Source organism: Lichenostomus cassidix, chromosome 1, assembly GCF_008360975.1.
Source record: "Lichenostomus cassidix isolate B80296 chromosome 1, HeHo_3.0, whole genome shotgun sequence".
Taxonomy (NCBI): Eukaryota; Metazoa; Chordata; class Aves; order Passeriformes; family Meliphagidae; genus Lichenostomus; species Lichenostomus cassidix.
The window spans coordinates 2070708-2093110 of NC_139479.1; the positions used below are offsets into that span (position 1 = coordinate 2070708).

Sequence of the window (22403 nt, forward strand, 5' to 3'; positions counted from 1 at the left end):
TTTCTGCCTCCTCAATGCACTTTGAACAGGGAAATTAGCATGGAAGCCTAATAATCGTGTCTGGGATCAGGAGAGACAGACAGGTATTGTTTAAATTCACATTTCAGCAGCGTCAGTAAGCAAGCACAAGGGAAAACCAGTTCTCTGCTGCAACACAGGAGGGTTTTGGCAGGATTTGGGCAGGAGGAATAAATCCTGAAAGCTCTGCTTGTAATTAATCTCTATCTGCAGCTCGTAGCTCTGTCCAGGAGAATTCCCATTGCTCCAGCTGAAGATGCTTCCAAGTCCACTGCAAAGGACACCCCAGTGAAGAGTTTTGCTGGGAAGGTCTTTAATTATGGCTTTGTTAAACATTTAATTTATAGATGAAAGAGCAGCTATCATGAGCTGGGCTGTGAAAATCATATATGCTAAGCTGTTAAATAAGCTCCTGGCTTTTTGTGAATTCCCAAATATATCAAGGAAGTAATTTAATATCAGGCTGTGGAGTTTTTGTTCCTGTCTCCCTCCTTAAGTTGGAGTTAATTGGATGGGTGCTGCAGTGGAGCAGAAATGGTGCCAGCCATTTAAAATTCAGTATTTCAGGGTGAGATTTCAGATCTAAATTTGGAGACATCAGAAAGAGGCAGAGGCAACATTAAAACCAAGGAGCATCCTTGGATCTGCTTCAGTTCACAGCAGCTTTTGGGATTGTTCTCAGAACCACAGAGGGTTTTTGGGAGAAGCCTTGGGGAGAAGGATTTGGGAATTCTCATGGATGAAAAGCTGAACAGGAGTGTTGGGAGCCCTGAAACCCATTGGGCTGAATGCAAAGAGGAGAGAGCAGCAGGAGAGGGATTGGGATTGTGTTGCTGTGCTCAGGTGAGAGTTCACCTGCAGAGCTGCTCCAGCCCTGGGGCTCAGCACAGCAAGGAGCTGGAGCTGCTGGAGAGAGTGCAGAGGAGGCAGCAGGATGAGCAGAGGGATGGAGCAGCTCTGCTGGGAGGAAAGGCTGGCAGAGCTGGGATTGTTCAGCCTGGAGAGGAGAAGCTTTGGGGTGACCTCATTGTGGCCTTTTGGTGCCTGAAGGAGCTGCAGGAAACATGGAGAGAGACAATTGCCAAGGGCTGCAGGGACAGGACACAGGGAATGGCTGCAAAGTGCCAGAGGGCAGGGAGAGATGGGATCTTGGGAATTAGGAATTGTTCCCTGGCAGGGTGGGGAGGCCCTGGGATGGAATTCCCAGAGAAGCTGTGGCTGCCCCTGGATCCCTGGCAGTGTCCAAGGCCAGCTTGGACACTGGGGCTTGGAGCAGCCTGGGACAGTGGAAGGTGTCCCTGCCATGGCTGGGGTGGCACTGGGTGGCTTTTAAAGGTCTCTTCCAACCTAAACCATTCAATAATTCTGTGATGCTTTACAAAGGCTCAAGTTTGGTCACTGTCAGAGGGAAACCTCAAAACAAGCCCATAAATCAGAGTAAGAACTAACAGCACTTCAGTAAATCTATTTTAAATCAGCACTGGATTCACTAATTCACAGTGTGAGGCATCACAAACATGAGGCTCTCCAAAGTAATACATTGTGATGGTGAATTTATACAATAATCCTTAGTTGCCTCTCAGATAAAAAAGCCAACTGAGAACTTTTTGCACACACAGCGAATTTAATGTGATATCCTGGCCAGTTTCTCGTCTGGGTAATTACATTTCCTTATGAAAATTTCTCTGCAATTTACTAAGACATCACTTCATTTCCTGTCTTAAATCACAGAGGGTGTTAAACAGTTGCCACGTTTGACCAGAGAAGTGACGAAGTTATTCCCAAACAGCCACTCAAACAGGGTTAGTAGAACAAAAGACACAGGACTTGTTGTGGAAATTAAAATGAGCAAAAATAGGAATTGTGTGAGATGCCCTTCCAGGATCCTTCACAGAGCTTTGAAAACTGGGAAAAAATTAAAAAAAAAAAAAAATCCATTCCTTGTTAAGTAACTGCAGAAAGCCTAAAAATTTGGTAATTACACTTATTTTCCTTATTTAAATTAACAGTTTTCCTTTATCTTATTATTATTGAAAGTTTAATCAATACGTAAAATTACTATTGAAAGTTTCATCAATATTTAAAATCACAGAAGTAATTTACAGTTAAGAGACTCCTCTAAGAGCCTTTTCATTTTCTTCCACAATTTGCTTTAATTTCTTTTCTTTTATGCCTGCAACATCCACAGTGCCTCACATTTAAGTGGCTTATGGAGACCTAAGGATGCAGCAAATTCCCAGTATTTCTAATCCAAAGCTAACTGAAAAACAGTTTTAATTTTCTTCTCTTCCTAAAGTCACACACAACAGTTTTCCTGCACTAAAACAACAAGCAGCAGTTTTTACACTGACATTTCTTGTGGTCCTCTCAGTTAGTTTAAGACTCTGTGAAAAATATTTGTCACATGAAAGACAATTAACTAAAATTTCAGGCGAATTTCTCCATTACCTCTGTTTTCCTTGGTCAAACAAGTGAGTCTCAATTTCCAGATTCTCATCTCTCACCATTTCCTTGCAAAACACCCACAGAACAACTTGGAAATGCTGGTTCATATTCTGATTTTTTGGGACATGTATGGTACAAACATCATCCTGAAGGTGGTTATTGGACACATTACTTGGCACTCAATCAAATCTTCCTAATTTTGCCCAGGTGCTACAACTGTGCCTTCAGAAATTGGCAGGTGAAGCCCAATTATTTCACTCTCATGGCTTTTTTTCCATTAAGAATGGTGATGCATGAAATCTTTGGGAAAAAAAAAAATTATTATTATTAACATTTTGCCGTGCAAAAGCAATCAAAACACCCCATTCCTTCGCTGTCAGTAAGGGCAGAATTAAATTGAAAAACTCCCACTGACAGAATACCAAGTTTTTTTCTCCTCCTTTAATAAAAAAGTAGATACGAAACACTGAGAAATTTATAATGTAAATATAAATTATCATGAAAGAGATTGACACATGGAAAAATGTAATGCCAGCTTGGGGGAGAAAAGGTATTTTTTCTCTTCAAAGTGTTTCAATGAGAGCTGGTTTTAAAATAAATTCTCAAAAAATGGCAACTGAGCTCTGAAGTTGTTGCCATCATTTGCCACAGTTTGTTTTTCAAGTAAAGTTCAGAATATTATTTTTTAAAGGCATTATTAGACCTGATGGGATATTTACCATATGTATAATTCTTCAAAGAAAAGAGATTCAGAAAAGCTGCTGTTCTCTAAGAGGAGGAATTAATAATCTGGAATAATGTCATTTTTCTCTTAAAACACTTAAGTGAACATTTCAATTCAGCATCCCTAAATAGGATTTCCCTGTGACTTCTGGTGAAAAAAGAACAGATGATACTCCAGCTTTTTTTTTTTCCTGATTTCGAGTTGCAGATCATGGTAGAGATAAGAATCCAGAAAAATTATTGCATTTTTCATGGCGAATTAAAAAAAAAAAGGCAATCAACACAATAGCTGAGCTCAGCTGGCTCTGCCTTCATGTGTCTGATAATTAAAACACCATAAAAAGATGTTCTCATCAAATACCAGAGTTTTACCCTTTGCTGTGCCAAGAGAAACCACAAGATTTCTAAATTCAGTACTAAAGCCCCGCAGCGCTTTTCTCCAACATTCAAAAGCATCAAAAAAACAAAGAATAAAGAACAGAAAAGTTCTGTTTCCAAATCTGTTGCTAAACCTTTTGAAAGCCCCTCACTGGTGGGCTGTGCCAGCTTGAAGGCAAACTGCAAGAGTTCATCTCATGGCTGATTGGGAATGGATTTCAAAGGGAGGAAGTTGCTTTCTGCTGGCCAAAGCATCCTCTGCAGGCTCCAGGAATATCATAATGTGGATTTTAACCACTGACCCAACATGAAATGGAGCTGATTCTCAGATCCCCAAACAGGGGATTTCCTTTCTCAGGGTGTGCAAAAAAAAGCCCCCAAAATAACACCAAAGGTCCCCAGGTAACCTTGTTGCTTCAAATTCTTCACAAGCAAGAAAAGCTATAAGTTTCTACTCCAAACAGGTTGAGAAATGCCCAGTTTGGAACAATAAAAATATGGACAAATCCCTCTTATCCTGAGAGGTGGTGAATGGATCACCACAGAATCACAGAAGGTTTGGGTTGGAAGGTAAATTTATCTTGGATTTTGGCATCCTGATGCTTTTCTGCTCAATGACATCTGCATGTTGAGGGGATGAACTCTGAATATCCCAAAGAGCATCAAAGAAAAAATGCCTTTGATTCTTGCATTACCTCATCAGACCCAGGAACTGCTTCCAAATGACTGACAAAAAGCATGGAAAATTCTAATTCTATATCCATTCTATATCTAGGTAATGATCTATTTTTAGGTTTAGGAAAGGCTGAAAAAATTGGGATATTTTCTGGAGAGGAGAAGCTTTGGGGTGACCTCATTGTGGCCTTTTGGTGCCTGAAGGAGCTGCAGGAAACATGGAGAGAGACAATTGCCAAGGGCTGCAGGGACAGGACAAGGAGGAATCAATACTCATGGAATAATATTTGAAATCAGAAATTAATTTCTGAACCTCCTGACAGATCTCTGGGTCCTCCTTCACCTATTTTTTTTTTTTTTGGTGCATTCTTCAGCTGTAAAGTGAAAGGAAGATGCAGACTGAGAAACTAAATTTTCTCATTTTACCAACACTATTCTAACAAACCAGGCGTTGTGAGGTGGTGTTTTAAGTTGGTTTTCACAGGGAAAATCTTGTTCCACACTCACTGAAAATGCAGAAATACTCATTCATTTTCTTCCTGTACACCATGCACTTGAGTAAAAGCTTTTTTTACCTTGAAGAAAGTAAAAGTTCTTGTCTTCTTTTGATGAAAGAAACACAATTCTTTGCCATCCCACTCTCCCCATCTAAGGAATCATGTTTCCTCACCCTGAGCTATTCCCTTTTCCCTGCTCTGTGCTGTGCCCAGCAAATCCACACTTTTTGAAGCCTGGCGCTGGAAATTGGGCCAATAACTCCAGTTAAGCCCTCTCAGTGTGGAGTAGAACTGGAAGGATTATCCTGGACATTTTTAGCACATTTCGAAGCACTTTTGTATGAATTTCAATGTCAGTCCTCACCTCCTTGGTTACAAGAGGAGTTTATTTTTAACCTGCACTGAATTGCTCACTCAGACTTCCAGAACTTCTCATGAAAATTGCTATTTAACCACCTTCTCCCCATTTAACCATTTCCATTAGACTATTACTGTTGCATTTTCCCTCAAAGAGCTGCAACATTTTTATTTCAAGCCACACTTTAATTCATCAAGCTTTGAGTGTTAAACCCACCTTTTTACAATTTTACAGATTCTCCCTACTGAATGTACTTTTTGATAAAGAAACCCTCAATTCTGCCATCCAAATTATTAATGGAAATGACTGAGTTCTGCTGAAGCAGTGGCAGATCTGAAAGCTCAGCAGTCTGACCTAGAAGCAGATCTGAGATTGAAGATCTCAGATTTAAGGATGCCATTGAAACCCTTCAGCTGTGACATGAAGGAGTTAAGCATCTGCAAGGGGAGAGATCACTGAAGAAAAAAAAAATTATCATCTTTCCTTTTCTCCACAAAGAGAATTTTAACAAGCAACTCTTCACAGAATTAATAAAGTTGCTGTTGTAAATGTCAGCTATTTGCAGCTGTCTGTCTCCTCCACCTTGAATATAACTGAGCAGGAAAAATGCAAGGAAATACTTTTCCTTTCACATATTTTTTTCTCTTAAATGTCTTTTTCTACAAGTACTCCATAAATAATTCTGACTTTTCAACCACGGACATCAGACTAACCTAACAGAACACTGTGCTCCTCTCCATCCAGAACAAACCTGTAAAATTGATTTTCCTCTCACCCTTGTTTTATGGGATAACCTCTCCACTGCAGCAAACACAAGCTCCTCGTGTTCCCTTTTTGCTGTCATTCTATCCAACATCCAGAGTAATTTTTGCTGTCATTCTATCCAACATCCACACTCATCCTGTCCCTGTGGGTCTTTTCTTCATTCACAATTTGTAAACTCTGGGTCAGCAACCTTCATTTGGTGTCTGTGTAACTCCTGGTGACCTCTGAGGCAATGCTGGGGTGGTTCAAATGACTCAATAAGAGGAATTCAAAGGCCAAGTGCAGGTAAAATACAACAATCACAGCAGATTTTTTTTATCTGTGCACTCCATCCATCACGGGAAAACAATTCTATCCTGCACACAAAATTCCCACTCGTATTGGCAGAATCCCAGAGTCATCAGGGTGGGAAGGGACATTCAGGATCAGCCAGTGCCATTGTCACCCCAGCATCACCCCAAACCATGTCCCCAAGGGCCACATCCAGACTCCTCCTGAACACTGCCAGAGACAGGGACTGCAAACCTCCCTGGGCAGCTCATCCCAAGGCCTCACCACTCTGTGAGGGAAATTTTCTTTCCCAGTCTCCAACCTGAGCCTCCCCAGGTGCAATTTCAGGCCATTTCCTCTCCTCCTTTCCCTTGGGACACTCAGCACAGCCTGACCCCCTCACTGCCCCTCCTGTCAGAATTGTGCAGAGCAATGAGGTTCCCCTGAGCTCCTCTGCTCCACACTGAGCTCCTCTCCCAGCTCCTTCAGCTTCCCCTCCCAGGACAAGATGTTTTCCAGCCTCTCCCCATCTCCATTCCCTTCTCCACATACAGCACAGACTCCAAGAACTGACTTTTAACCCCAAGAAATGAATTTCCCATCACCCAATCCAATTTCCCATCACCCAGCCCATGGGGTCTCGCCATGACCAAGTTCAGATCCCAAAGGCAAGAGACACACCGAGGGCTCAGCTCTGACTCCTTCCCACATCACATCCTCTCAGGCAGCCAAAAATGGCACATTTATCCCCAAATCAGACCCAGCCAGGATCAATCAGATTCCAGGATCAATGCCCTGCCAACTTGAGAACTTCACTCTCCGCTGGGGTTTTCCCTCTGCAGACGCTGAAAGCTGAGAACAAAGTGGCACAAGCCAAGTGCAACAAGAGTGTAACTCTCACCCTGGAAATCCACACAGTTACAGCTTGACACTCCCTGGGAATCCTCAGTGCTTCAGCAGCTAAAAAAATCTAGTTTTTTAATCAACCAAACCCTTCACATTTAATGCACCAACTGAATGGTTGGGTATTGTCAACTTATATTTGATTGTTGCCTCTGAGTGTATTTCTATTTTTAAATAAATTCTGTATTTGAGTGTCCATTTTTAAAAGCTACTATACAATCTTTCTAATAGTAAAAAAACCTCCTTCCCTCAAATTACATATTCCAAGGGGTAAAACATATATTCCAATTTAATATTCCAACTTACATATAATATTACTTCAACTTCTTATTGTTCCAACTTGTATTTAATACTCCAATTTATGTTATTAGATTCCAGTATCACATAAGGCAAAGTGGCTTCCAAAATAATGAAATGCATTGTCAAGTTCTCAATTTTAAATGCTATTTTTAAACCCTACTGTCAAAAAAATTTCCTGGAAGTTAACATAAAATACATCTTGGATTATTTATCACATTCTATCTCTCCCTTGGACATGAACAGTTATTTTTGTTATTGAAGAGTTCTTCTAATTGAATTTCCTTGCATTCACTAGCTTTTAGGATACTTCCAAAAAGAAAACATGACTGAATTTGAAAAAGGAGATCATAAAATATAAGATGTGACAGCAGAAAAATGCTTGATTTCCCTGTTCATTAAGCAAATATATTTTCTTTCCAGGTAGAACAGACACTGAGAGGAGTGTCCAAGTCCAAGTGGTGCATGTAATATTAAACACAAAAATCAACTCATTCTGGCTACAAATAAATATTTGCAGTCAAAATTAAGTCAATCCAACATCAATAAAATCCCACAAGATTTTCCTAGTGAAAAAAATTTTAATAATTCAGTTTAACACTGCGAACTGAAGGGCTTGAGAGGAGTTACGTTATTATAATATTATAATATGATAATATTGTGAAGTTCTCTGCACGGCTGACCAACACTGCCTGGACTATATTTGAATGGATTTGCTTGTCTTGCAGCTCAGTGAAAACACTCTCTGAAGGCAGTTTGCCATGACATGCAGCTGTTCCCATGGCTGCTCCTTTCCCAGAAAAACTGGGATTAAGTTTCTGGTACTCTGCAGTGCTGGCTGAGCATTCCTGGATCCCAGGAGTAAGGCTGAGCCTATCCCATCAGGATGGCACAGGAATGGCAGAGTTAGCATCACTTACAGAAGCAGAGAAAATAATAGATGTATTCTGTTATTATTTTAATGATGGAAGAAAGCAGGAAGTTGGATAAAATAAAGTATCGGTATCAGTTCACACTTGATTAGAAAAATGTTATGTGACTAAAGGTGGGGGAATAACATGAAAAATTTTGATCCAAGTCCCATTTTTTAAGTAGTTTTGAATCTTCCCCATCCCTGGCAGTGTCCAAGGCCAGGCTGGACAGGGCTTGGAGCAACCTGGGATGGTGGAAGGTGTCCCTGCCATGGATGAGATTTCAGGTCCTTCCAACCCAAACCATTCTGGGATTCTGAGATTCCATGATTCAAGCTTGCAGGCAAGGAATGGTTCAACCTTTTGGTTTCAATCTGCTACTCTTAGATAAAATTCATTTGATTTAAAAAGTGACTTCTTGCTATTCAGCCCTCTGACTGAATGAGATCTTCCCATACACAACTCTTCTCATGTGCCTTTGGAGGATCCAAAGCAAAAATCATTATTTCAGAGGTTTTATTTCTCCATGTCAGTGTGAGGAAACTACTAATTCTCTACAGTGTTTCTAAGAAATCTTGGAAAGCTAAATGGTAACTTGGCAAAGCCCTTCAAAATCCACAGAGGATGATGACTAAAAGTAGGAAAAAACCCTGGATTTATGGAATAGTTTGGGTTGGAAAGAACCTTAAATCCCATCCTATTCCACCCCAGCCATAGCAGGGACACCTTCCACTGTCCCAGGCTGCTCCAAGCCCCAATGTCCAACCTGGCCTTGGACACTGCCAGGGATCCAGGGGCAGCCACAGCTTCTCTGGGAATTCCATCCCAGGGCCTCCCCACTCTGCCAGGGAACAATTCCTTCCCAATATCCCATCTAATCCTCCAACCTTTTAGTTCAAAGCCATTCCCCCTTGTCCTGTCCCTCCAGCCCTTGGAAATTGTCTCTCTCCAGCTTTCTTGGAGCCCATTTAGGTCCTGGAATAATTATTATTATCATTATTATTATTACTATTATTATTATTACTATTATTATTTCTAATCCCAGAAATGATACAGATCAGCAACAAATATTTCTAAGAATCAGGGAAAACAGCAGGATGGGCTGAGATTGAGGTAGTCACAACCATGTTTATCCTACACCCAGGGTCTGGGGGAGGAAACACTCAGGTGCCAGAGAAATAAATCAAGCAGTGGATGTGCAAATGACTGCAAAATTGTTCTAGGAAGGAGTTTTCTGGAAAATCTCTCATTTTCCCACCACCACAGGCATCAAGTAGGTGATGCCCACGCAATATCCAGACCTCATATCCACACAGAGGAGACCCAAAATTGATTCCAGCAAAACAGCTTGAGCTAAAATACGTATTTTATCAATATAGAAGCACAAAAGAAATGATTGGCTTTGTGGTGCCTTCCCACCCTTAAATGGGAGTTGGTGAAACTCCCATTGAAATAGGAAATATTTAATTTCATATTAATGACATATTCAGTCATTTCCTTCAAGCTGAAAAACCCAAGCAGGGAACTTCCAGGGCACTTCCACTGAAATAGGAAATATTTCATTTCATTTCATATTAATGACATATTCAATTATTTCCTTCCAGCTGAAAAGCCCAAGCAGGGACCTTCCAGGGCACTTTGCCCTTTTTCAAAGGCGACGCTCACCAAATCCAGTTTCAAAGAATTCTCCTGCCTCCTCCCGCCTGCAGTGACGCACACGAGGCTCAGACCATCTGCAACCACCCAAGCTATTTCCTTCCAACACACACAACCCAACCCCGATGGGCTGATGAAAAAAACATGTGCAGAAAATGCTCAAATCTCCCTGCAGCCTGGGAAATGACAGAGAGAATTTAACAGGGGGTTTATCGCGAAGAAATATTTGCGCCTTGAAGTTTTCATTATTTGGGACTGGTGGGCACGAGACAGTGCAAGCATCCTTTGAAGTGCACTGCAATACACAGATTATTCTATTTTTGTGCTGTGAAATAATTGGTGGCTGGTGTTACAGGACAGCAATGCCACCACGTTCCTGGCTGAATGCCAGCTGGGCAGCTCCTTTCTGCCTCTCCAAAATTGCAGGGTGGGTGCATTTGGTGATGGCAGTGGGCATGTCCCACACAGAATTTCTGTCTGGTTCCCTTTGCATTTAAGGAATATTCTCATTCATTTTTAAAAAAATGCAAAATCTCGCTTTATTTAAGAGAAAAAAAAAAAATCAAGCAATTTGCACGTCAATTTTTAAAGGTACATGTTAATCCAACAAGGAGTAATTTTTTCTGAAAGACTTTGAAACTAAAAGAGACTTTTCAAGACCTCAAGAAGCAAAAGTGGTCAAAACCTCAACATACGTCCAGTCACAATACTCAAAATATTACATGTAAATTGATAAAAATTTTAACTTATATCATAAAATGCACCTTACAAATGCTTATTTTCCTTCTCCTTCCCTGTTTTGGCTGAGAAGTTGACCAGTACAACATTTACCATCTTTTTCCTGCTATCTCCCACTGAATCTAGACTTCAGTTTTTGGGCTTGACATCTGAAATTCTGGTTTTTCCAAGGAATTATTATCCTGATTTAAATGTCCTACATGCCCTGGCCTACAATGACAATTAGGAAAAGTCTGTGAGCAAAATGAACATCATTGTTTTAAGACTTATGTAGATGTAACTAAAAGGATGGTTTAAATGTAATGATTTACACAATTTATTAATTCAGCAGTGAAATTGTTTATTTGCAGTTCCACCTACACCTCCCAATCGTTGTTTCTCAGAATTTGAACTTATAAAAAAGTACTATCAGACAAAATGGCAATTTTAAATCTACAGCTCTTGCTGATGAAGAAATCCTGAGTAATGTGTCCTGGTCTGCTTTAAACCTACTTATTCTCACAAATCACAAAAAGTGAAAAGAAAAAAACCCCGATTTCTTAAAATCCTGTGATGAAATAAATAGAAAAATATCATGGATTCAATCCTACCTGCAAAGTTAAAAATGAAAGGTGGCATTTTTAACATTTAAATGAATTTAACTAAACAAATAACATTCTTTTTATAGAACTCCTTCTTGCTTTTAGTGACAAATTCAAAGTCCTGTATTCAACAGATGTTATTAGATGAAATAAGACTGTAAAAATAGTGCATATAACAAACTCTTCTTCATCTACACATCTTCAATATAAGAAAGCTCTCTGGGCCACGTTTTTCCCACCAAAGAAAAGATCTTGGAAAAGGGACTTGTGGCAATTAACCTTTTTTCTTCCTACAAGACCAAAACTGCTCATATCAAAATTTCACTTCATTTGGATGGAACCCAATTATTTTTAAATAAAACCCAACTATTAACTATTAACCTAATTATTTAAATAATTAAACCAACTATTAACTATTAACCCAACTATTTAAATAAAACCCAACCCAGCCCAATTATTTTTAAACCTAAACTATTTTTAAAATAGTTATTTCTGATCTAGTGAAGAAGTAGATTGTGCATATACAACTATCTGCACTGGAAATACATGAAAAGGTCCTTTTAATTTAAACTGCTTATAAAAGAGTTGGATGATCACTAATTTACAGAGGTGTCCTAAACTCCCAAGGCTTTAAATTAAAAAATAAAACAAAAGCAAAACAACACTTCTGTAGTAAACAGCAACCATTTACACCTTCAAATCAAAGAGTCTTCTCAGCATGAGAGACTTCCCAGAAAGCCAAAAACCCAAAAACTTTCTCCCCACATTCATAACTCCAAATACATTTCAACTAAAAATTAATTTTTTAGAGGGTAGAGATATTTTTCGGTGTAAAACTGACACCTTAAGATGTAGCCTCAGCATTTTCTCCCCTTTTTTATTGGTAATGAGCATTCATCAGTCATGTATGTTGATTTTCAATTTTCAAACACTAAGATGGAAAAGAAGTGAATGAAAAATAAAAAATTCAAATGTCCCCCAAGTTATTAATAAAAATCCTTACAGAGGAAGGACCATCAATTGAAATAATCAATATAAACCGAAGAGAAATGTAAATAATGAATATAAACAAAAATATAGGAATGCTTTGGATCTGTCTCAGGCCTAACTTTGTTTGTTTGCTTGTTTATTTATTTTTATTTTGACTCCTGATTGTTACTCAAAAGGGCAAACAAGCAGTTTCACTGGATCAAGTGGTCAGTTTTCTCGAAACTCTTATTTCTGACAGTCTGGCATTTGCTGTGTCTTTCTTTCAAAAATTCAAAATCTATTCATTAGACCACTCAGAGTTGGTCATACAACAAAACACTCTTTAATTTGGGAGTTTTGTGCATGTGCCATTTATCCTCAACCTGCAAAACACTTCTAGCACCTGTGATTCCATCCAGTAATTCATATGGAAGTGATATATGGTAATAAGTAACTTTTAAAGGGATTTCTCAGCTTGCACTTGACATCTTGAGCTCTGTGTTACAACTGGAGGACTCCAGGGCATCTCCCAAAAACCTCCAAGATGCTCCTGGTGGATCACCAGCAGTGAAACATCCAAACATCCCAGCCAGCAGAACAAAGGATGCACTGCACAGCATCCCTGGCCTCTGCTCTTGGTTTTGCAGCCAAGAAAACCTACAAACCAACTGGAGCCCAGCACAACCCCTCCAGACCACACAAACTCCACCGATTTTCATATTCACCACGACGGAAAATATTTTCCCTCCGCGAAGAAATCCCCACGTCCTCCCCAAAAATTCCCAATTTCCAGTGCAACCTGCCCAGAAATCTCACTGCCTCTGGAAAAGGCAAGGATGTGTTTGAAAATCCCAATATTTGGGCTGGGTGCTGGGGAAGGAACATGACCCGCTCGGCTCCGCGCCGCGTTAAGCAGCCTGATTGACCGGCGCCGCTAATTAAGAGCTCTCGGCGTTTGGCAGGAGCGCCGCGGAACCTCCTGCACTTGTTCATGCCAGCAGCACCTCCTGCAGAAATTAACTGGTGATGAGAGCAGCCGGGGGGCTCAGCTGGCTCCCCCAAGTCCTCCCGGCGCGCAAATGAAGAGTAATGAGAAGGCGGGTGGCGACCGAGGGGAGGGAGGCGATTCGTGACCTCTGCTTAAAAACCAGAGTATACTCTTGCATTGGCTTAATTCTCTGTGCTGGGGGTTGATAACGCGGCTGGGGAGTGTGTGAGCAGGGCTGAGAGTCGCGGGGGAGGGCTGAGAATCAGAATTATTAGCGAGTAATTCGGTAAGAATTATCTTATTAGGCGAGCTGAAATATAATTCGGCTCTCGGAGCTCTCGAAAATCAATAAATATTATTCGGCTATCAGGCTACAAAGGGAAGATTTCACAACAAAGGCTGAGGATGAAGCAGGTTTTGTGAGGAAAAGCAGGTTAGTAGAACTGATTTGATGCTCTGTTGCTAAATCTTTGGGATGCGTTCAGCAGGGCAGCTTTGGAATATTCAAAAGGAACGTTCCACATGCACCAACAGCACTGGTTATCCTGTAAAACACACAAATAAAATACAACCCACATCCATTCAGGCTGCTCCAAGCCCAATGTCCAACCTGGCCTTGGACACTGCCAGGGATCCAGGGGCAGCCACAGCTTCTCTGGGAATTCCATCCCAGGGCCTCCCCACCCTGCCAGGGAGGAATTTCTTTGTCCAGCCCTGGCTGATAAATTCCTGCTCCTCTGCTGCCATTCCTGCAGGTGACCATGGCTTTCCACCTGGAGAGAGGTTCCCTGAAGACTTGGCATGAAGCACTTTGGAAGAGCAATGGCAGCACCTGTCTGAACTTGGCTGCTGAGGACCGAAGCTTATGGAGATGACAGAATAATCACTGATATTTTTAAATATTTATATTGCTATTGGCTCTTATCTTAGGATGTCTGAGGTTGGAAAAGATTTCCAAGGTGACTGAGTCCCAGCTGTGCCCAATGGGCACCTTGTCCCCAGCCCAGAGCACTGAGTGCCACAGCCAGGCCTTCCTGGGACACCTGCAGGGATGGGGACTGCAAACCTCCCTGGGCAGCTCCTGCCAAGGCCTGAGCACCCTTTCCATGCAGAAATTCCTCCTGATAGAAAATCCTGACTCTCCAGCTCCTTCCCAGCTCTGTTCCCTGCCCTGGACACTCTGCAGCCCCTCCAGGTCTCTCCTGCAGGACCAGAACTGGACACAGCCCTGGAAGGACCTCAGCACAGAGGGACAATCCCTGCCCTGCTCCTGATAATCACTTCCCTATTCCCTATTCCTCCATTTCTAATTAAGCAGCAATTAGAAATAACCACATACAGAAATAATTACCTATGCAAAGTGCTTGAGTGCACCCTTCTGTTCTAGACACTATCAATCAGATATGACAAAAAAATGTGAAAAGGCTGTGATGAATGGAAACAATCATTTCCCTCACTTATAAAATGCATTTAAAAACAATCCAGTCCTTGTATTTCTCTCTCTCCTCCCACTCCCTGCCTTTACTTACATCTTGTATGAAGCCTTAATTTCAAGGTAGCTCTCTTAGAAGAATCTGAGAGAGGGCAAAAGGTATTTGCTTGCTTTAAAAAGAAATTAAAATAAGAACAGTAAGGAAATATTTTCATCAAGTGCCTGAGGAAGGACATCTTTACATGTGTTTCACTGGCATGGCAAATACCCCCAGAAACAAATACTTGGGCACATGGACATGAAATGTAAACTATAGGACTGAAAAGTTAATAAAAAACATCCTCAGTTATTATTCAATTTTTTCATTCCAAGATGATTTTTTACCTCAGAAAAGTAACCCAACATTCACCCTAAGCTAAGACTAAGGATGCCTCCTTCAGGGGTCAGTGTATGTAGAGAGCATCCAAATTAATCACAATATTCATCCTTCAGTCCAAGGTTTTCCACTGAATTAAGAAGCTGCTCTCTCTCCCATTCATATCCCAAACTAAACTCCACTTTTACCTTAGTTTCTCCATAAACTTCCTCAGTTTATGGAATATAGTAATTATAATTATATTTTACATATATATATATATATATATAATTATAGTAATCCTGAGTAACTGCAGTTTAAGATTGCACACAAATCACCTTTTAACAAGCAACTTCCATTCATACCCTTTCCACTTTCCACCAGTTTTAGGGAACATCTCCTATTTGTTATGACTCCTCATCCTTTTCTGGATGGAGGGTGAGAAAGCTACACCCTGAATCTCAGGCCTCCAGTTTGGAGCACAATTAGGTGTCACAGTGAGCTTCAAATTCCCTCAAACACACCCTTTTTCCCAAAATCACCGACTGCTAAGTGCTCCAAGCCTCAGTGAAAGGTATCTTGAAGCCATCTGTTGGTTTTGGGAAGGAGGCGATTCCAGTCTCCCAACACAACCAGGAATTCCTGCTGCCATGGGAAACAGCTGGATCCAGGCTAAAAGAAGGGATATTCCACAACCTGGGAGTGTTAAAAGAAAGAATAGACTTAAAACAAGATTTCTGCACAAGGAATTGCAGAAGGAAAAAGTCAGACTCTGGCTGGAGTGGCAGACATCAGAAATACAGCCCAGAGCTCACGGAGAGGATTGAAAAAAGTACCTTTTCTATTCCAAAAAAGCATTCCAGATGAAACTGTGGCACTCCATGTCATGGCCTGGGTTAGAGCATCCTGCTGCACTTGGCACAGACAGCACTTGTCACAGTCAGAATGCCACGTTAAATAATAATTACAGCCTCAGCTCATCAGTGAATTTCTACCAGAAGGGATGATGACAAAACCAACACAAAACCAGCAGCTCTTCACAGCCAGTGGGCAAACTCAGTGTGGCTACATGGCTATCAAAATTCTCTCCAAAATTCAGAGATATTTTTTTTCTTCAATAATATGTCGTGGAAAAAAACACAATAAAAAAGCTCTGAAGGAAAATTTCCATACTAAACCTTGTTGTCCAGTGGCAACACCATGGTTAAAGGATCAGGTTCTGCTCTGACTGCTGAAAGGTTCATTCCTTCTGCAGGCAGAAATTTTAATTCCTTCCTACATCAAAGGCACTGTCTTTCCATATAACAGCCCTGGATGGATTGCTTTCCCATGAACTCATCTGTGCAGCGATTTTATTGCATTTAAGGAGCAACTTTTATGTCTTTATATACTCTGTCATCGGAAAAGGTAAACTTTATGTGCACACAATGCTCGTTAGGAATCCCTCATGTCTCCTTGAAAGCTGACAGTCTGACAGTCCCAAAATCCCAAAATGGTTTGGGTTGGAAGGGACATTAAAGCTCATCCACTTCCATGGGCAGGGACTCCTTCCACTGTCCCAGGCTGCTCCAGGAATAAGCAGTTTTTCTGATGATAACTCATTATTATTAATAATAATGAGTATAATTGTTTTATTATATATGTTTATTATAATTGTTTTATTCAATTATGTTCACCCTAAAGAGACTTCAAGCTGCAAAACAAGAAGAGTTGAAGATGATGAATTGAGAGGTGAGAAAAAGCTGCTTAACAGCCAACACAAAAGGACATTTAGAACCCTAAAACTGCAGAATGCCAGAAGCCATCAGCCAGAAATGGGGAGGGAGATAGGATCAAGGGAGCCAAGGCTGAGAAGTTCAAGATTCATGGTCTAACAAGAGGTTCTGCCTTTTTCTGTCTGCTGTGACTCAAACACAGAGGCCATGACAGCTCCAAACTGTCACAACATTACAAACTAATTCGCTATGCTATCCTTAATTTATCTTCAAAACATTTTGCTTTTCTTTAGGCTCAGTCACAGAATCACAGAATCCCTGGGGCTGGAAGAGATTTCCAAGGTCACTGACTCCCAGCTGTGCCCAATGGGCACCTTGTCCCCAGCCCAGAGCACTGAGTGCCACAGCCAGGCCTTCCTGGGACACCTGCAGGGTTGGGGACTGCAAACCTCCCTGGGCAGCTCCTGCCAAGGCCTGAGCACCCTTTCCATGCAGAAATTCCTGCTGCTGGCCAAGCTGAGCCTCCCCTGGCCCAGCCTGAGGCTGTTCCCTCTCCTGCTGTCCCTGTTCCCTGGGAGCAGAGCCACAAAAGATAATGAACCGAAACAGCTTTAAACAATAATTTCTTTTTTTTTTCCTTCAAATTAAGCTATTATTAGATTCAGACCAAATACTGTCAGGTGAATATGGACACTCCATTCACTCCTGACAGCTCAAACACCTACATTTAAATTAAACATTCAAATTATAGATATATACAGTTGAATTCATAAGGTTCTATCTACATAAGGCAAGTTTCCTGACAGGAAAACCTCCAAAATTAGAGCACATCTGAACTCCATAAAAGACTTCACTACTCTTTCAGGGAGCAGTGCAGTCAAATTTAGACATTTATAGGCTTTGAGGGACAAATTCTATCTGAAACAGTTAGAACTCTCACAATCCAAATATGAATCCAAATTTTTTATTGTTGTAAAATCCTTATATGCATATTGTACTCATGAAAGTTAAAGTAGAAAAGGTGAATTGCTATAAAATGTTTAATTTCCTGATATTTTTAATTGTGCTGGCTTAATGAATCTACAAGTAAAAAGTGGATTATAATTAAAACTTCTCTTGCATTTTAATATGAAGTAGACAGTATATATTTTAAGCTAATCCACCCAGTAAAAAAAAAAAATCAATTTTTGTGCTCAACTTTTAGAAACCATACAAACACACCGCCCTATTAAATACCAAAAGCTATTGCCAAACCATCAGAGATTTGTCTTCGAATTAAAAGAATCATTTCAGCAAGGTGCAGCTGCAACCCAGTGACACTTTCTCCATATTTGCAGCACTTTTTTATTTTTTATGAGATGTCCTTATCCGGCTCCCGCCATAACATTTCCCCACTGAAGTCTCCTGCCCTTTTGTGTAGCTCCAAATAAAACACATGATTTATCCATAATGCTCCAACACCAGCCTGGCCCACGACGGCAGGTTTTTTCCATGGGCATCTATTTTGTTTTAGCAACGCCCAAAGCTCTACAAGCAAAAAAATAAATCGAATTACACCGCGTTCCCTCCCTGCGCAGCTCCGTCGGCTCTTAAAAGCAGGGAGGAATCTTTTTGTCACCCTGCAGGTTCCCAAAGCAGAGCTGTGCCATTTGCAAGCTGCAATTGGTTAATGAAGGTAAATTTAATTAGCTGCACTTCCTTGCAGATCCCATCAAACGCCACCATTTGATGTATTCTGTCCCAGCGGCGAGTCCCTCCAGCTGGCCGAGCGCCACAAAGGAAAGGCAGCTCTGCCCACGGCTGGGAACTGAAATGAGCTGCTTTAAGTGGAGCTTTTCTTCCATTTTCTGAGGCTGCACCGCTCTGACCTTCCCCGAATCAATCCTCTGCGGATTAACATGTAAAGCAGTGTCGAATTAATTTCAGAAAGCGAATATGAGATCAGCCCCGGGTTGGTACAAAACAGCCCCAAACCCTAAACACACTAATGCCCCGAGCCGCTCAATGGGGAGCTGTCAATAAAAAGAAGGAGGGGGTGGTTAGGAGGATTTGGAGCGTGGAGCAATCTATCAGGCTGGTTAGAGCTTTGCCTACTTCTGGGGCATGGCTAATGCATTCCTCTGGAAGTTAATCCCATTTCTAAAGACCCTCCCGTGAGGAGCACAGAGGCCGTGCCGAATGAGAACTAAAATGCATTAAAATTCTCAGCCACGTCACCAAAAGGCACACGGGGAGATGCTGAGGGGGGACAATGGGATGGTTCATTAAAAGTGCAAGGGCTCAGAGGAGAGACTCGCTCTGCTGAGGCACCTGCAGGCAGCTTCACCTCTTAGAAACTCTTAAAAACCCCCCAAGAAATAAAATTCAACTATTAATGCGAATAGAAATTGAGATTTCCAATCATCATTTCCATGATGTTGCAAATCCACTATAAAAGAGGACAGTGGAGCATCCTTTAAGCAAATATTTACACAAAACTTACTTAGTGCCTGTTATGGTGATACAACATTAAATTATGTTCACTTTTAGTCCCAAAAGAAATAAATTATCAAGTTATTATCTGGGAATGTGGCACTTTTTAGACACCCATGCTGAGTTTTACAAACGCCAATGATGTCAAATGCATGTTCAGTGTGTGCCATGGTCCAGATATTCCACTTTCAGAATTTTTAATTGAATTCTGTCTCTAAATCAGCATCAAGTGAGCAAAGAAACACCTGAAGAGGCTAAATATCATCTGGGTATCTTCTGTTCTGCAGGCAGCAGAATCAAAAGTCTCTAAGGTCAAAACCAGAGTCCTTACTCGTCAGTAAAGACAGAAAACAACAGAAAATGTGGACCAAGAGGAAATCGAAATTGTTCACACTACACAACTTCTCTTCGTAATTAAGAGAAGGCAGTGGAACCATATTATCTGAAAATAGATGGTGTCAATCTTTATGAGACAAAATCATCCATTTCAAGATGAAAAGGATACCAAAAGCAAAGACAAACTTGTTTGCTGTCACTGAAGTTAAAATTTGATTGGCAGAACCAAAAGCAAACCCTTTGCCTTCTGTAGATTGATAATTTTTTGCTGTTTTCAGCCCCTAAAATATGACAGAAGCAGGCTAAAAAGTGTGCAGTGGTGCCACCAAAATGTAAGGATTCATCAGGAATCTTGATGAAAAAGCACAGAACACTTCAGAGAATTCTATGAAAAGTTATTTTCTGTTATTTTTTTCTACTCCTCAAAGTCTGGGAAGTGAAATTCACACCCCTCACTCCTCATAAAAGAATCCACACCATAAAACTTCTTGCTAAAAGTGAACTACAGCATATTCCTGGGTTATCAGATCCCAGAACAAACCTTACAGGATGAAAGGCTCTGTTTCATTCCTAATCTGCTAAAATCTGGATAAATTGAGGAAGACCAAGTTGTCATTCCCAGAGCCTCTCCAGATCTGGAGCCTCACGCGGGATTTCGCTGCAGCTCCGCCGCCCTAAACTGGGGAAAGGAACAGAATTCACTCCTTAAGGCCAAAAACCCTCTGGCAAAAAGGATTTTATAACCCAACTCATACCTCATCTCACCCTTTTTTAGGGAGCACTGCTCATTAAAATGCCTCCTGGACATGGAGGAGCAAATTCCGCGAGCGATTCCGGGCGGGAGATTCCCACTCGAGGCAGGCAGGGATTTGTGAAACCACTTTTTGCTAAGCCTCCAACAACTCACTTTCCCTCGGCTCTGCTTTTGTGATATAATCCTGCAATCAGCACACAAGCACCATCCTGGAGATGCTTTAGGAGAAGATGGAAAATCCAAAACGAATACTTTCCGCTAGTTTCCTGCCTGCCGCAAACTGACCTACTTAGGAGATGAAAAAAGGGGAAAAAAAAAAAGTGTTTTAATGCATTTTTTCCCCCCTTGACAAAAATTACGTCCGTTTAGTCTTTTCAAAGAGGGAGGGAGGAAGATTGCAGTGTTGACACTAAAATGTCTCCTGCTCTGAAATCCCAGGAAATGAACCCAAAACAGTTTCCACAATGCAATGGACTGGCCTGAGTTTGCCTGAGTTTAACGGGATGAGGTCTCTGCTCGCTGAAATAACTGAATCATGAAAAAACAGCTGCAAAAAAAGGGCCATTAAGGAAAGAACAACTCAGTAGAAAGTGAAAATTGAATGAAATGTTAATTTAGGGTTCAGTGTTGAGATTAAAAACTAAGACCTAGCTTCCCACTGAAAAATCCTACAGCTGAATAGCTTTTAACACTCCCTTCCACCCAGGAAACAAGGCAATGGCTTTCTCATTTTATGCATATATTCATTACTGACATATTTTGTAACTTTAAAAAGAAGTTCTAAAAGTGACAAAATTCTGGTCATTTTAAACAATTTTATTACAGAACCCTAAAGACAATTCAGTGAAGGCAACAAAAAATACTGTAGCTCCAACTCACCACTTTTTGTGCTGTAGGTGTTTTTGTGGCAGTATTTATGCTCATAGAGATTAAAAAATATTTATGCAGAATCTTCCAGAATTTCCAGATCATAACCTTAATATTTTTTCAGAAAATTGGTTATTTTTGACCCAAAGCAGACAGAACAATAAATGGAATTAATTTGTACAGCGTAGCAAACATGCACCAGCTTTACTTAAAATACCCCTGAAAATAGGAAGGTGGTAAGAATTTGGCTCTGCAAAAATCTTTTACATCAATTTGTTTCCATAAAAAATACCAAGCTGGAAACCACAACTTTTATGAGATGTGATTGTGAAAGGATATGGTGGGAAAACCTGAAAAAAATCTGCGAGAAGAAAATATGGAAAAGTTTTCTTCAGGCAGCGCTGAAGCTGCACAGTGAAACTCCTAAAATGAAATCAAGATTAAGTGAGAAGATGATAATTGAAAATTAGGAAGCTTTTAGTCTAAAGTTTGAAGAGAAAGAAAACAGGAATAGAAATTTTATCTTGTAATAAATTAAAGTTTATTCTGAATGTGTTTTTTAAAGGAATGGCAAAGAAGTAGGAAGGGGAACTGTATTTTGAATAATTTGTATTAATAAGATGGGAATTACATCATGCTCTTGAGATAAGTCTGATATTCCACAAAAACTACACCATGTCCTTGGAAAGGGAGCTCATGGGAAATGCTTTATTTTCTCATAGCCTAAAAGCCACACACAAAATGTCAATTTTTTCCTGGACTTAAAGAATAAGGTTGTGCTGCAGAAAAATCAATGATTTTGTACAACTGGACTGAAAAGTCAGATTTTGAGGGGAATTTTCCTGCTGCTGGGAATGTGACAGTGCTAAACTGACAATGTATTTTTAACTGCTAACCCTCAGGGCTGAATGGAATTAGGAATGAAAAGGCTGTGCTGCTACTGAGGAAATCAAAACTACACTGAGAAGATAAAGCAGGTCAAGGTCCCACAATAATTCATCCTAGAAAAATCATGGATATACAGAAAGACTGTGATCTTTCAGACAGTGTTATTTTCTAAAAAAAAAAACAGATATAGCTATAGATATAGGATATAGCTATAGCTATAGCTATAGATATAGGATATAGCTATAGATATAGATATAGATTAGATATAGATATAGATAGATATATAGATAGATATAGATATAGATTAGATATAGATATAGATATATAGATATAGATAGATATAGCTATAGTTATAACTATAGCTATAGATAGATATAGATAGATATAGATGATATGGAAAATCAACATAATT

The 22403-nt window shown here is 40.4% G+C and overlaps 2 protein-coding genes and 1 long non-coding RNA gene across 6 annotated transcripts in view; 1 reads left to right on the forward strand and 2 right to left on the reverse strand.

The window, feature by feature from the left end:
• The window catches only part of LOC146444049 (uncharacterized), a 280352-nt gene that overhangs the window by 172150 nt on the left and 85799 nt on the right, over positions 1–22403 (reverse strand). The window lies entirely within an intron of this gene.
• Positions 1–22403, reverse strand: part of HLCS (holocarboxylase synthetase) — a 120866-nt gene that overhangs the window by 29273 nt on the left and 69190 nt on the right. The gene's annotated exons all lie outside the window — the stretch shown is intronic.
• Positions 13370–14055, forward strand: LOC146444057 (uncharacterized). The gene is made up of 3 exons (XR_014849738.1): positions 13370–13458; positions 13543–13605; positions 13928–14055. It is a non-coding gene; the product is annotated as an uncharacterized LOC146444057 (long non-coding RNA).